Source organism: Olea europaea, unplaced genomic scaffold (genome assembly GCF_002742605.1).
Source record: "Olea europaea var. sylvestris unplaced genomic scaffold, O_europaea_v1 scaffold921, whole genome shotgun sequence".
NCBI classification, from domain to species: domain Eukaryota; kingdom Viridiplantae; phylum Streptophyta; class Magnoliopsida; order Lamiales; family Oleaceae; genus Olea; species Olea europaea.
The window spans coordinates 217,374-230,322 of record NW_019267693.1 but is presented as its reverse complement, the minus strand read 5'-3'; the positions used below and the strand labels follow the sequence as shown (position 1 = coordinate 230,322).

Sequence of the window (12,949 nt, the reverse complement as noted above, 5' to 3'; positions counted from 1 at the left end):
TCTAATATTATATGCAATGTCTCATAAATCTAGCAATTATAGTCATCAAAACTAATTCAAAATTTTGGATCGAAATAATTAATTAATCATATTAATTAATTAACTTAATTGGCGGGCCTATTTTAATTAAAATCAATTTTTAACTAAATCCCGAATTAGAGTCCAACTCTAATTCTATAACTATTGGGCGAAATAATTTAATCAAAATCGAATTTTAATTAATTATTAAATTAGAGTCATACTCTAAATTTTAATTTGTATTGGGAAGTGGTATTAATTGAAATCAAATTTTAATTAATATAATATTAGAGTCGAACTCTAATAAAATTGAATTAATATTTTAATTTAGGACAAAATTCTCAAATAAAATAAAAATTCAATTAAGGGTCAAAATTAAATATTTAAGTTAAAATCTAATTTTAAAATATATATAAAAGTCATCAATTTTAAATAAAATTTAAATCTGGGTCAAAATTAAAATTATGGGTCAAACCCATTGAAGATTTAATTTTAAAAACAATTTTAAAATCAAATACAAAACACTTTTGAAAAATTACAAATTTGACCCAATTTAAAGTTTAACAATAGGGGCTTCATTATTCATAAATTGTAGAAAAGCCTTCCATTTAAAAATTGCAAATTGACCCTTTCAGAAATTGCAGGTGGGGGCTTGCAATTACATTAATTGCAATGAAAGCCCCCACTTCCAACCAAACCCTAATAAAATAAAATAAAATTATTATTTACTATTGGCGGTGCCATCCACCCCGCCCATAAACCCGTCAGGGGACTGTTGCCTGAAAGGCGGCAGTCCTCCTGCCCACATAGCGACGCTGCTGTGGCAGTGGGCCACCGCCGCTGTTGCCAGTCGATCCAGAAAAAAACTTTTTTTTTTTTTTCAAAATCAGATTCTGAAAAATAAAATAAAATTAAAACTACAATTGCTAGATTCATGGATAAACATGATTAAATCAACTTCTAATTTAATCAATATGTAGATCAATTCTTAACAAATACAAAGTTGGTTCTGATATTACTGTTGGAAATTTATTTAAACATGCACAACGGAAATAAATAGTTTCAATTCCCATTCAGGATTCAACTTTGTATTTAGATAAGAATTGTGATAAGAAATATACCTTTTTCTGGATTTTGCAAACTCCTTTGCATTATTCTTTTCCAGCAATTTGAATCTGTCTCCCACAACTGTCCAATTGTCCAGCATCCAATGAAATCCACACAAAGAATAGACTGCAACTGCTAGAGTTTTTTCTCTTGTGCCAGCAAGAATAATAAAAACCTTATGGACCTCAAACCCTACATAAACCCAAACGAGCTCGACTCAGTCCGGTCCAATATTTAATTAATTCATTTAATTAAATCCGATCCGTGAATTAATTAATCCAATTAATTAATTCGGGAATATAAATAACAAATCCAATTAAATAATTTATCCAACGATTGTTAAATTAATCAATTGGCAATTTACAATCTTCTAATTCTCTTTTGTGTGCGACCCATTAGGTTCCCGACCACGATGCCTAATGACGTGAAATATTATTTTGATCTAATCAAAACTGATAAATTAAATACCCTTTTAATTTATCACAAATTCACACTCGACGTCCCATATTGACATCTAACAATGTATCAAGGCAACACATGTGACGGGAAATGTCACGTGGTATAACAAAATCAAAATTGTTCGTTTACCATGAAATTATAATCTCTTCGTCAATATGATCCGATCAACTACAAGATATGGAAGTGTGTCAATCTTGATTATCGATCATACCTTTCATTCTACTATTAAGTCAATATGAGTCGAAAAATCCTTTTCGACTTATATGTATACTTTAGCCAAGGATTTCGTTATTGATTTAATTGAACGAAATGCAGATCACAATCTCTTACTATCTAAAAGTGACTAATCCTCTATTGGTCATTCACAACCTTCATATGGTTCTTGACATACCCGAATGATGTCGTATTAGCGGCCCTTAGCAGAGCAACATCCAACACCGTCAAAATATGTCTGTCTTCATACAAGGCACTGTGATGACCTCAAGTCATAGGACCAATTCCACTACCGAACATTAGAGATTAACCACTGACACTCAGATAGTTATCCATGTGGAATCTCTTAGCGGGTCTCCAATGTTTTGTTCTATAACAAAACATCCACGTGTTTATTTAAGTGTCACCATACTTTAACTCGTGAGATCAGCTCTTCTCAAGTAAGAAATGTTACACGTGATGATCTATCTGTATTAACGATATTCGTATCTCGTTATTACTTACGACCACGGTTTATTCAAGATCCAATCATACGTAATTTGTATCTCACAATCACAACTCCTTGTGATTAACAAATCACTTAAAATTGGATTTTCGGACTCTATTATTTAATATTATTTATCACAAAATTAATTTAAATAAATAATAGATCTTTCCAAAATTAAATGCATTAAACATATTAAAAGTGTTTATAACCTAAATCGATTGGATATAGGACATAACACTTACAGCCTCAACCACTTAACCAAAAAAAAAAAACAACAATGTATTGTAGATACCATTTTCTAGATGTCGAATGCACCAACAACTTGAATTTCTATTGTCCACATAAAAATTTAGAAATCTTCAATTCACTACTAAAAAATAATTGCCAAATTGATGTACCAATGAGCAAAAACCGTGTCATTGCTTCTGGGTGGTCGATAACAGCTATTACCAGACTTAAACTTTGAAGCCTCGTGTCTGGCAATTGCTCTGGAGGCTTAGCACTGTTGCTTTGAATAAGCATTTTCTTCAGATCGTAGAAGACATTAGTATCGTGCAAAGTCAAGAATGAACAGCACGCCACGTTCCCCCCATATGATGGGTGTAAGCTGATGGAAATATTGTTCAAAAATCAATATGAAACGAGTATGGAATGGAAAATGAACAAAAGTAGAATACAAGTGAAAATCGGAGGCCAAAACTTGAACCATGCATGTGGTTGCATGGTGATGCAGGGCCTAAAGGCCATGCTTTGGAAGACCCTATGCGACCACATAGAGGAAGCAATTAGCCGTTAGAGTGGTTTTTTATTCAATTTTAGCGGGCTTTTCATTTGTTTTTTGGCATCACTTCGTATGGCTTTATTCCATGGCTATAAATAGGTGCTTGATGATCATTGTAAACACATTAGAAACATATGAAAACGTATATTTCATTCCACAAAAAGGATCGATCTTCCTTTCTTCCATATTTAAGCAATTCCCTCTTTTGTTCTTCAAGTTCGAGTGGAACAACATTTACACTTTAGTGTTTTTCTGCAATAAGGTTTGATTAATCCTACGAACCGTTTGCCGTAAAACTCTTGAAACATCTTGTATAATCCGAAGAGGGGGCAAAAATCCTTCGAGGACAGCGAAATTGTTTTCATGTTTGAGCTTTCATATTGGTTTAGATCTTCTTGTTCATTTTCATCTTCTTAAATTTCCATTTCTTGGTTTCTTCTCCAAACCCTAGTGTTGATAATTTTCCAACATAAGCTTCAACATTACCTGGCATATTGTAACTTATAACATGTGCCACGTCAGGGTATATCAATGCCACAACCTTCTACATTAGTGGCAACCAAAACATTGTATCTCTTAGTCCTAAATCCTCTGAGGCTTATTTCTCGCTGCTCTTGCGACTTCCCTTAATGCAATGTAGTCACACGATAGTCGTCCTTATCCAAATTTTTTGCTACATTGTCGACAACCTTCTTTTTGTTAACAAACACAATGGTTGTCTTATCCCCAATCTCATCCAGTAATTTCTTCAACCCACTTGGTTTATCATTCTCCTTCATCAAGTAACATGTAAGCAATGAGACTATGAGGCTATTGTATTTCCTTGCCAACCCCTCAACAGCAGGTGACATGGTAGTACTAAACATGTAGGTTGTTCTATAAATCTTATCTTGTCAAGCTCATCATCCTCATTCTCTGGTTTCAATTTAGTTGAAAGCATTGAATCTAATACACCCTAACTTGAAGTTCAAAACCCATATCGATCATTTAACCAGCCTTGTCAAGAACCACAGTGACATTGATTAAGAACCGCATACTACCTCTCTAAGCAATCAAGAAGACGCCCACCAACAATAGAAACAACCTTAATAACTTTCCTAAACCTCAAACTTTGCTCTTCAATAGAATACCTACCAACAATAGAAACAACTTTAATACCCAGATAATGTGCAAACTTCACAGTTCGTCCTCAATTTGCTAAGCAAGGCCTCTAATAGGGGCCAGCACAACGGCATAAGGTCCCTCGGCCTCATTCTCTTCGGTCATAGGAGGAATGCGGGTAATATAAGTTAACATGGGAAGAACAAAGGCAGTTGTTTTACCTGAACCAGTCTCAGCAACGCCTGCTGCAGGCCAAGAGGAATTGAATCCATCTGAATCAGCGTTGGAGTATTAGTTGTTATAATATAATATATATTTATATATAATACAATGTAATATTTATACATAATATTATTAGTTTCCTAGTTTTGATTGTATATATAAACATAATTCTCTCAATAAAAACCTAGTTAATTGGTGGCTCAAGAATTGGTTCTTCTTCTTCTTCTCTTCCTTTTGTTGATTCATCAGATTAGTTTATACTGTTTATAAGGTATCAAAGCCTATATTTGAGTGAAATTGGTTGAGAAAAATTGGTGAGTTTAAAAGGCAAATTCTTCCTTGTTAAGTTTTTTTATCTTTTGGTGGTATTAGTTTGAGTATACGTGTACTGTACAGTATATTTCAATGGTTGTTAGAGGCATCGCGTTGGTTGTCGTTGATTTCCTTGATTCGTAGTTGATTATTTTTTGATTCTATGATGGCGACTGAAAGTGATGAATCACTTCAATCCATGAGGTCACATTAAATGGTAAAAATTATTCTTATTGGAGTACTGTGATAAGAAATTTCCTAAAGGGAAAAAAATTGTAGGGTTAAGTTAGTGAAATCGTTGTGAAACCTAAAAATGCTGTTGATGATTATGTGACAGAGTTGGATGCTTGGGAGTCAAACAATGTGAAAATACTTATGTGGATTCATAATTTTGTTGAACAATCCATTGATACACAGTTAGTGAAGTTTGAAACTATAAAAGAAGTTTGAGATCATTTTCAAAAGCTATACACTAAGAGCCTGTTTGGTTTGAAAAAAAATGATTTTAATTTAAGTCAAAGTCAAACAATCAATATTAACCACATTTTTCATAGGCCCCATAACTTTTTCAACCACACATTTTCAAATACTTTCATTACAATTTACTAAAAAAGTCTAATTTTAATCCCGACTAAACACTCTCTAAATCTAACTTTGCAAAGCGATATCAGTTGGAGATTGATGCACGGGCTTTATAACAGAAGAATATGAGTATTCTCGAGTTTTACACTGCTATGAATTCGATTTGGGACGAGTTAACTATTACAGAATCAATAGTACTGAAAGCATATGAGGAATATATTACTTTTAGAGAGGAGCATCAATTAATTCATATTTTTATGGCACTTCACAGTGATTTTGAAGGATTCAGAGGCTCTATCTTGCATCACACTCCATTTTCTTCAGTGGTTAGTGAACTTGTGGCTGAGAAAACAAGTTTGAAAACCCTTACAAGAGAAGTATCTTTTCCTTCATCTAATACCTCAGTATTAGCTATACCATCTTGACTGTCCACACAGACTCGGAACAAAGGTTATATAAGAGTTACTAGTGATGGGTGTAACTTTTGTAAACAAAAGGGACAATGGGAGTCTTAGTGTCCTAAACTATTGTAGAAGCAGCAACTACAACAACGATTCTATCATCCTAATGCTAACATAGTTGTCACCATGCCACCTAGTGACTCGTCTATACTTAGAGCATTACCTTCCTCCAATCCCATGTTGACTGATTTAGCAGAGCAGTTTCAGAAGTTCTTAGTCATACAGCCACATGCTATGTCAATCTCTATTCACATGGGTTTGTCATCCCAGAGTCCCTTAGGTATTTCTTCTTCATGGATCTTTGACTCAGGTGCTTCCAAACACATGTCATCTAACTCAAATTTCCTTAATGACTTATGCCCTTCTAACTCGTCTATATCTGTTATGATTGCTGATGGCACCCCATTGCCCTTAGTAGATGCTTACACTGTCAACACACATAATTTACCACTTTCAGGCATCTATTATGTTTCAGCTCTTACATTAAATCTTATTTCTATTGGCCAATTATGTGCTTTTGGACACTTTGTTCAATTTTCTTCTACTACTTGTCATGTGCAGGATTCTCGATCTCAGAAGCTAATTGGGATAGGCCGTAGATAATGAAGGTTATATGTTTTGGACAATCTGAAACCACCACATGTTGCAACATCTTGTGTTAACTTGTCATCTTTTACTTTGAATTCCCCTTCTTCTAGTTTTTATTTGTGGCATTCTCACCTTGGACATGTTTCCGCTAGTCATTTGAAAATTTAATTTCTAAGGATCAATTGGTAGATTTACAATCTCACAATATTTTTTATTGTAGTGGTTGCAAATTAACAAAATTTTCTATTTTACCTTTTTCTCGAAGTCTTTTTCGTTCTGTTGCACCATTTGATGTTATTTATTCTGATGTGTGGGGACCTGTTTCTATTACTACAAAATGAGGGTTTAGATATTATGTGTCTTTCATTGATGTGTTTATTTTATAAAACAATGTTCAGACTTTTTATCTATTTATCGTTCTTTTAGAGCACTTATTAAAACTCAATATTCTGCTATAATTAAGAGCGATGTGATTTGGGTGGAGTATATACTTCTACAGATTTCTCTGAATTGCTTGCTCTTGATGGCACAATTTATCAAACATTGTGCACTAACACCCCCACAACAAAATAGTGTTGATGAACGAAAGTATAGACACATTGTAGAAACTGTTCATTCCCTTCTCTTATCTACCAAAGATTCTAGTGAATTTTGGGGAGAAACTGTTTCTCTTATTAATAAGATTTCATCTTCCCATACTTTAGGTTTCTCACAATTTGAAATGTTGTTTGGGCATCTTCTTGATTATTCCTCATTGAGGGTCTTTGGTTGTACTTGTTTTATTCTTCATCGTGACATAGAACGCAGTAAGTTAACATCTCGCTCTGTTATGCCCTTGTTTGAGCCTCATTTTTTCAAGAAAATGCATTTTTCAATAGTATTATGATATGAAATGTATGATTAAAAAATAAGAAAAAGTTTTGGATTTACGTATAATTTTTTTATTGAAGAATGTGTTGTTGAAATGATATCAAATCATTATTTAAAAATGAATTTTTTTCTAAAAAATGTGGCTCAAACAAGGGTTGTATGTGTTTTCTTAGGTTATGGGCAAGAACAAAAGGGTTATCGCTATATTGATCCCATTAATAAAAAATTATATGTTTCTAGCCATGTTATGTTTCTTCAGCATATTCCATCCTTTTCTATTTTTGATAATACTCATGACATGAGTAAAATTGATATCATTCCTATAGATCCTTCTCTAATGGTATTGATAGATAATCTTCCCATACCTTATGAACTATTGATTTTTCATGTCCTATGGGTACACATGCACCATTTTATGATATCACTCCTTCTTCTATGGCCTTCCAAGCACTATCTGAGATCGTTGATCAAGCTCATATTCCCTCATCTCACTATCTTCAACGTATTCGTAAGTCCATTAAATTACCTGATTTTGCTTATTCTTGTTATTCGGAGTCCTCTTGCTATATTCTTACATCTATACACAAGCTATTTGAACTTTCTTCCTATAAAGAAGCTATTACAGATCATCTTTGGCAATAGGCTATGACTGATGAACTCTCTGCTTTGTATAAAACAGACACTTGGGATTTGGTTGCCTTACCTCCAGTTAAACATGCTATTGGTTCTCGTTGCCAAATCTGACAATTTAGTTGAGCGTTATAAGGATAGATTGGTTGTTAAGAATTTTAATTAGCAGTTTGGCCTGGATTATGAAGAGATTTTTGCTCATGTTGCCAAGATGACCACTGTTTGTACACTTATTGCAATTGCATCTTTTTGTCAATGGAATGTCTCTCAATTGTATTTTAAAAATGCCTTTCTGAATGAACATCTACAATTGGAGGTTTATATGGTTCCCCCTCCTTGTCTTTTTCATACTTCTGGATATGTTTCTAAGTTCAAGAATGCACTTTATGGCCTCAAACATGCTCCTCGTGCTTGGTTTGAAAAAAATTTCACTGTTGTTAATCTCTTAGCTTCACATCTAGCCATCACGACTCCGCACTATTCTTTTGGTGCAATTCAACTGGTCGCATTCTACTTTTACATTTTGTTGACGATATAATCATTATTGGTAATGATGTTAATGGGATTTTTTATTTGAAATTAGAATTGGCTCGTCATTTTGAAACGAAGGACTTAAGTGTATTATCTTATTTTCTGAGGATCGAAGTTGCTTCTTCTCTTAGAGGTTATCTTCTCTCTCAATTCAAGTATACTGTGGATGTTATTAAGCACACTCGTCTAACTTATACTAAAACTAATTATACTCCTTTTGAATCTAATTCTCGTTATTCACCCTCTAACGATGTATCCTTGAATGATCCCACTTTATATCGTACTATTATTGGATGTTTGATTTATCTCATCATCACAAATTCCGATATTGCTTATGCTATTCACATTGTTAGTTAGTTTGTTTCGGCCCCTACTACAGTCCATTGAGCATCTTTTGTTCGTATTTTACGCTATCTTTGTCGTAATTGCTTTTAGAGTCTTTTGTTTCTCTCGTTCTCCCCCTTGGTGCTCCATGCTTATTCTCATGCTGATTAGGCCAGTAATCCCACAGATCAAAAGTCCACTAATGGGTTTTGTATATTTTTGGGTGATTATCTTATCTCTTGAAAGAGTAAGAAATAGATCGTTGTTTCTCGTTTCTCTATTGAAGCAAAGTATTGTGCTATGGCATTCTCATCACTGAGATTGTATGGTTACGATGGTTATTTACAAACATTGGTGTTCATTCTTCCTCTCCAACCCCTATATGGTGCGACAACAAGAATGCTATTCAGATATCGCACAACTCTATATTCTATGAGCGCACAAAGTATATTGAGATTGATTATCATCTTATTCGCCATCATCTGCAAACTTGCACAATTTCCTTACCTTTTGTTTTTCATCACTGTAGCTTACTGACTTCTTCACGAAGTCTCATCCGGTTCATCTTTCACTTCTTGCTTGACAGACTCTTGCTGCTCTTGCTGTCGTATAGTGAGCTTGAGGGGGATGTTATATATGTGTGTGTGTGTGCGCGCGCGCGCGCACGCTTGCTTATTAGTTTTCTTTCTTTGGTAGGTTTCCTTTTAGTTTTATAGTTCTGTCAATAAAAACCTAGTTTTTTGGTGGCTCAAAAATTGGTCCTTCTTCTCTTCTTTTGGTTGACTCATCAAATTACTTTATATTGTTTATAATAGCCAGCCTCTCCACTGTCTTCAACAACTCAGGACTCAACTCACCCTCAATCCAGCTCCTCATAGGGTGAGGAATTTTCGAACCCTTATAAGAAATATTGAAATCTTCCCTGAAAATTCTCCAATCTCTCTCCGTCATCTCGTCGAGCTTCTTCTCAAACTAATGGTGACCCACGCTCATATTGAAAGTATAATAGAAGTTAGTGGTCGTTTCCTTTTTGTTTTGGGCAGCAGCTTCCTCAGATGTCTCCTTAATACCCTCATTCTTCCTAATCTCATCACGAAACTCCTTTTCGTTTTTAACCGCAAGCATTTTCTGCTCCCTCCGATCTATTTCTACATGGAGTCCACAACCAAATAGTAGACGAGCTTCATAAGGACTCTCCTAAAGCGAATTCACATCCCCAGAAGCATCCTTAGCATTCTCCCAGTCGATTGAGAAACGAGATTTCTCACTAGGCTTAATCACTCGTTATTAGTTTTCTTAGACCCTAAATATTGTTCCTTAATACCAGACAATTCCCATTAAGAAAAAATTAATTTTACTATGCATGTGAATTATTTTTGAAGTTGCTATTGTGTCCAAATCTTTAGGAAAGTAAATTATTTCTGTTATTTACTGTTTTGGCCTAGTCTATAGGGTAATTTAGTTACATGTTTACCAAGTTTTTTGTAGTGGAATAATGACTTCAACACATGGCTTATCCATTGGTTTTAGCTCTATAAATAGAGCAGCTTGTTATCAATCATTATAATTCAAGTGAGAGTAATAAAAGTTTCTTTTTTTTTACTTCCTTTCTCTTGTTTTGTTTTCTGTCTCACCATATTCATCAGTGGTATCAAAGCGAAGCTGTAAGAAGAGTGATTTTAAAAATATATAAGTGAGTTGAGGGAGTCCGTAAACAAGGAAGAGGTTGTAAAAGTGATGTATTGCAGCAATTTTTTGTGCTCACTTTATTTTGCAACAGCAACATTTTTTTATGGCCACTCAACTTGCTATCTTGCAATTTGATGGTTATTATGACCATTAGAGTATGTTGGTGGAAAACTTCATAAGATCTAAAGAATATTGGCAGGTTTTCTACGACAGAATAATAGAACCAACAACTGGCATGGTAATGACAGATGCGCAGAGAACAAAAATAAAAGGTTGAAATTGAAGGATCTTAAGGTAAAAAACTATATGTTCCAAGCCATTGGTCACTTCATCTTGGAAACAATTCTTTGCAAAGATATCTCCAAGTAAATATGGGATTTAATGAAAAAGAAATACCAGGGTTCGACAGGAACAAAAAGGCAACAGTTACTATTATCAAAAAGTTACTTCAGTCCATGAGTCCAAAATTCAATTTTGTTGTCTGTTCAATGAAGGAGTCTAAAGATATTGATGAACTTTTCACTAGATGAACTCCAAAGCTCATTGCTTATACATGAGCAATAGATTAATGAACAGGACAAAAATAAACAAGCATTGAAGGAGTCAACAAGTGGTTATGGTTGGGCTTCAAAAAAAGCAAATAGAGGAAGGGATAAAGGATATAAAGATCATAAAATCCAGCATCAGCAATATAGTAACCAATTTGGTGATTCTCAAGGAAGATGAAGAGGCAGGGGTGAATTTCATTTGGGCAACCACAAATCAAATTCAGTAAACAAAGCCAATATAGAGTGTTACAGATGCCACAACATGGACATTATCAATCCTAACTAACATGTCTAAAGAAGGAAAAAAAACCAAATTTGAAAAAAAAAAAAAAAAAATGAAAGAAAAAAAAGGATGAGAAATATTTCTGCTAATGGCATGTCATATGAGAGAAGAAACCAACAAGAATCTACGGTATTCAAACACTGGTTGTAGCAATCATATGTATGGGGATAGGACAATCTTCTCCACCTTAGACGATTCTTTCAAAGATGATGTGAAGTTTAGTGATAATTCAAAAGTTTCAGTTATGTAAAAGGAGAGATAATTATCCAAACTAAGGGAAATTCTACTCAAACTATTTCCAGCATCTTATTTGTTCCAGAATTAAAGACAAATATGCTAAGTATTGGGCAACTACAAAAGAAGGGCTATAAGATGTCTACTAAAGATGGAGTTTGCAAAATTTAGGATGACAGCAAATCGCATATTTCCACTCTATCTCCACAATGTTATTCAGTCATGTTTTTAGCAAAACTAAAAGATGACAGAAGACAGATGTGGTGGGTGATCTACCATGGTTTGGATGTCCCTCAGAAGTGTGTGAAGAATGTGTTGTTAGTAAACAAAATCGAGTTTCATTTCCAAAAGAAAGGACAAAAAAATGAGAAAGCTGTTCAAGATTGCGCGGTCTAATATTTGTGTGCCAATCAATCCTACTTCCAATGGAGGTAAATGATATTTGATCACTTTTATTGATGATTTAATTATAAAAACTTAGGTATACTTCCTATAGGAGAAATTTGAAGCTCTTATAGCATTTAAAAGCAACAAGGTCATGGTTGAAAAGGAAGCAAGAAACTTAATACAAGTGTTGGACACAGATTGTGGAGATGAATACAATTCACACGAATTTGATGAATTTTATGAAAATCATGGCATGAGATGATAACTAACAACAGCTTATACCCACAAGAAAATGGGGTGTGTGAGACAAAAAATCGCCGATCATGAATATGGTGAGAAGTCGATTCACAAAGAGTTTTGGCCTAAAGCTGTAAATTGGAGCATCAACATTCTAAACATAAAGTCCTACTCTATCAGTTCTAAACAAAATACCAGAAGAGGCGTGGAGTCGAAGAAGACCAACTGTTGGGCATTTCAGAATCTTCGGATGGATTGCCTATGCCCACATACTAGATGTGAAGAGAAAGAAGCTAGATGATAGGGCAGAAACATGCATCTTTCTTGGAGTAAGCAATCAGTCTAAAGCATACAAGCTTTATGATCCAAGCACAGAAAAAACTGTAGTTAGTGTAAGTATTATGCCCTAGGTCCAATCGACTTTGGACATAAATACTTTTATATATAATTAATGCAATTAAATGGCAGATCTATTATTTAATTAATAGACAATTAAATAAATAATAGAGTCCGTAGATTCAAATATTTGTAATTTGTTAATCACAAAGAGTTGTGATTGTGAGATACAAATTACATCTGATTGAATCTTAAATCATCCGTGGTCGTAAGTAATAACGAGATACGGATATCGTTATTACGGATAGACCATCATGTGTGGCATTTCTTACTTATGAAATAAGTAGCTGATCTCACAAGTTAAAGTGTGGTGACACTTAAATGAACACGTGGATGTTTGTTATAGAACAAAACATTGGAGACCCGTCGAGAGATTCCACATGGATAACTATCTGAGTGTCGGTGGTTAATCTCTAACGTTCGGTAGTGAAATTGGTCCTTTGACTTGAGGTCGTCATGGTACCTTATATGAGGACAGTCATACTTTGG

At 34.3% G+C, this 12,949-nt stretch overlaps 1 pseudogene; it reads right to left on the bottom strand.

Annotated features, from left to right (window-relative positions):
• LOC111392337 overlaps positions 1-10,526 on the bottom strand; it is a 20,338-nt pseudogene extending 9,812 nt beyond the window's left edge.
• Between the last annotated feature and the right edge of the window lie 2,423 nt (positions 10,527-12,949).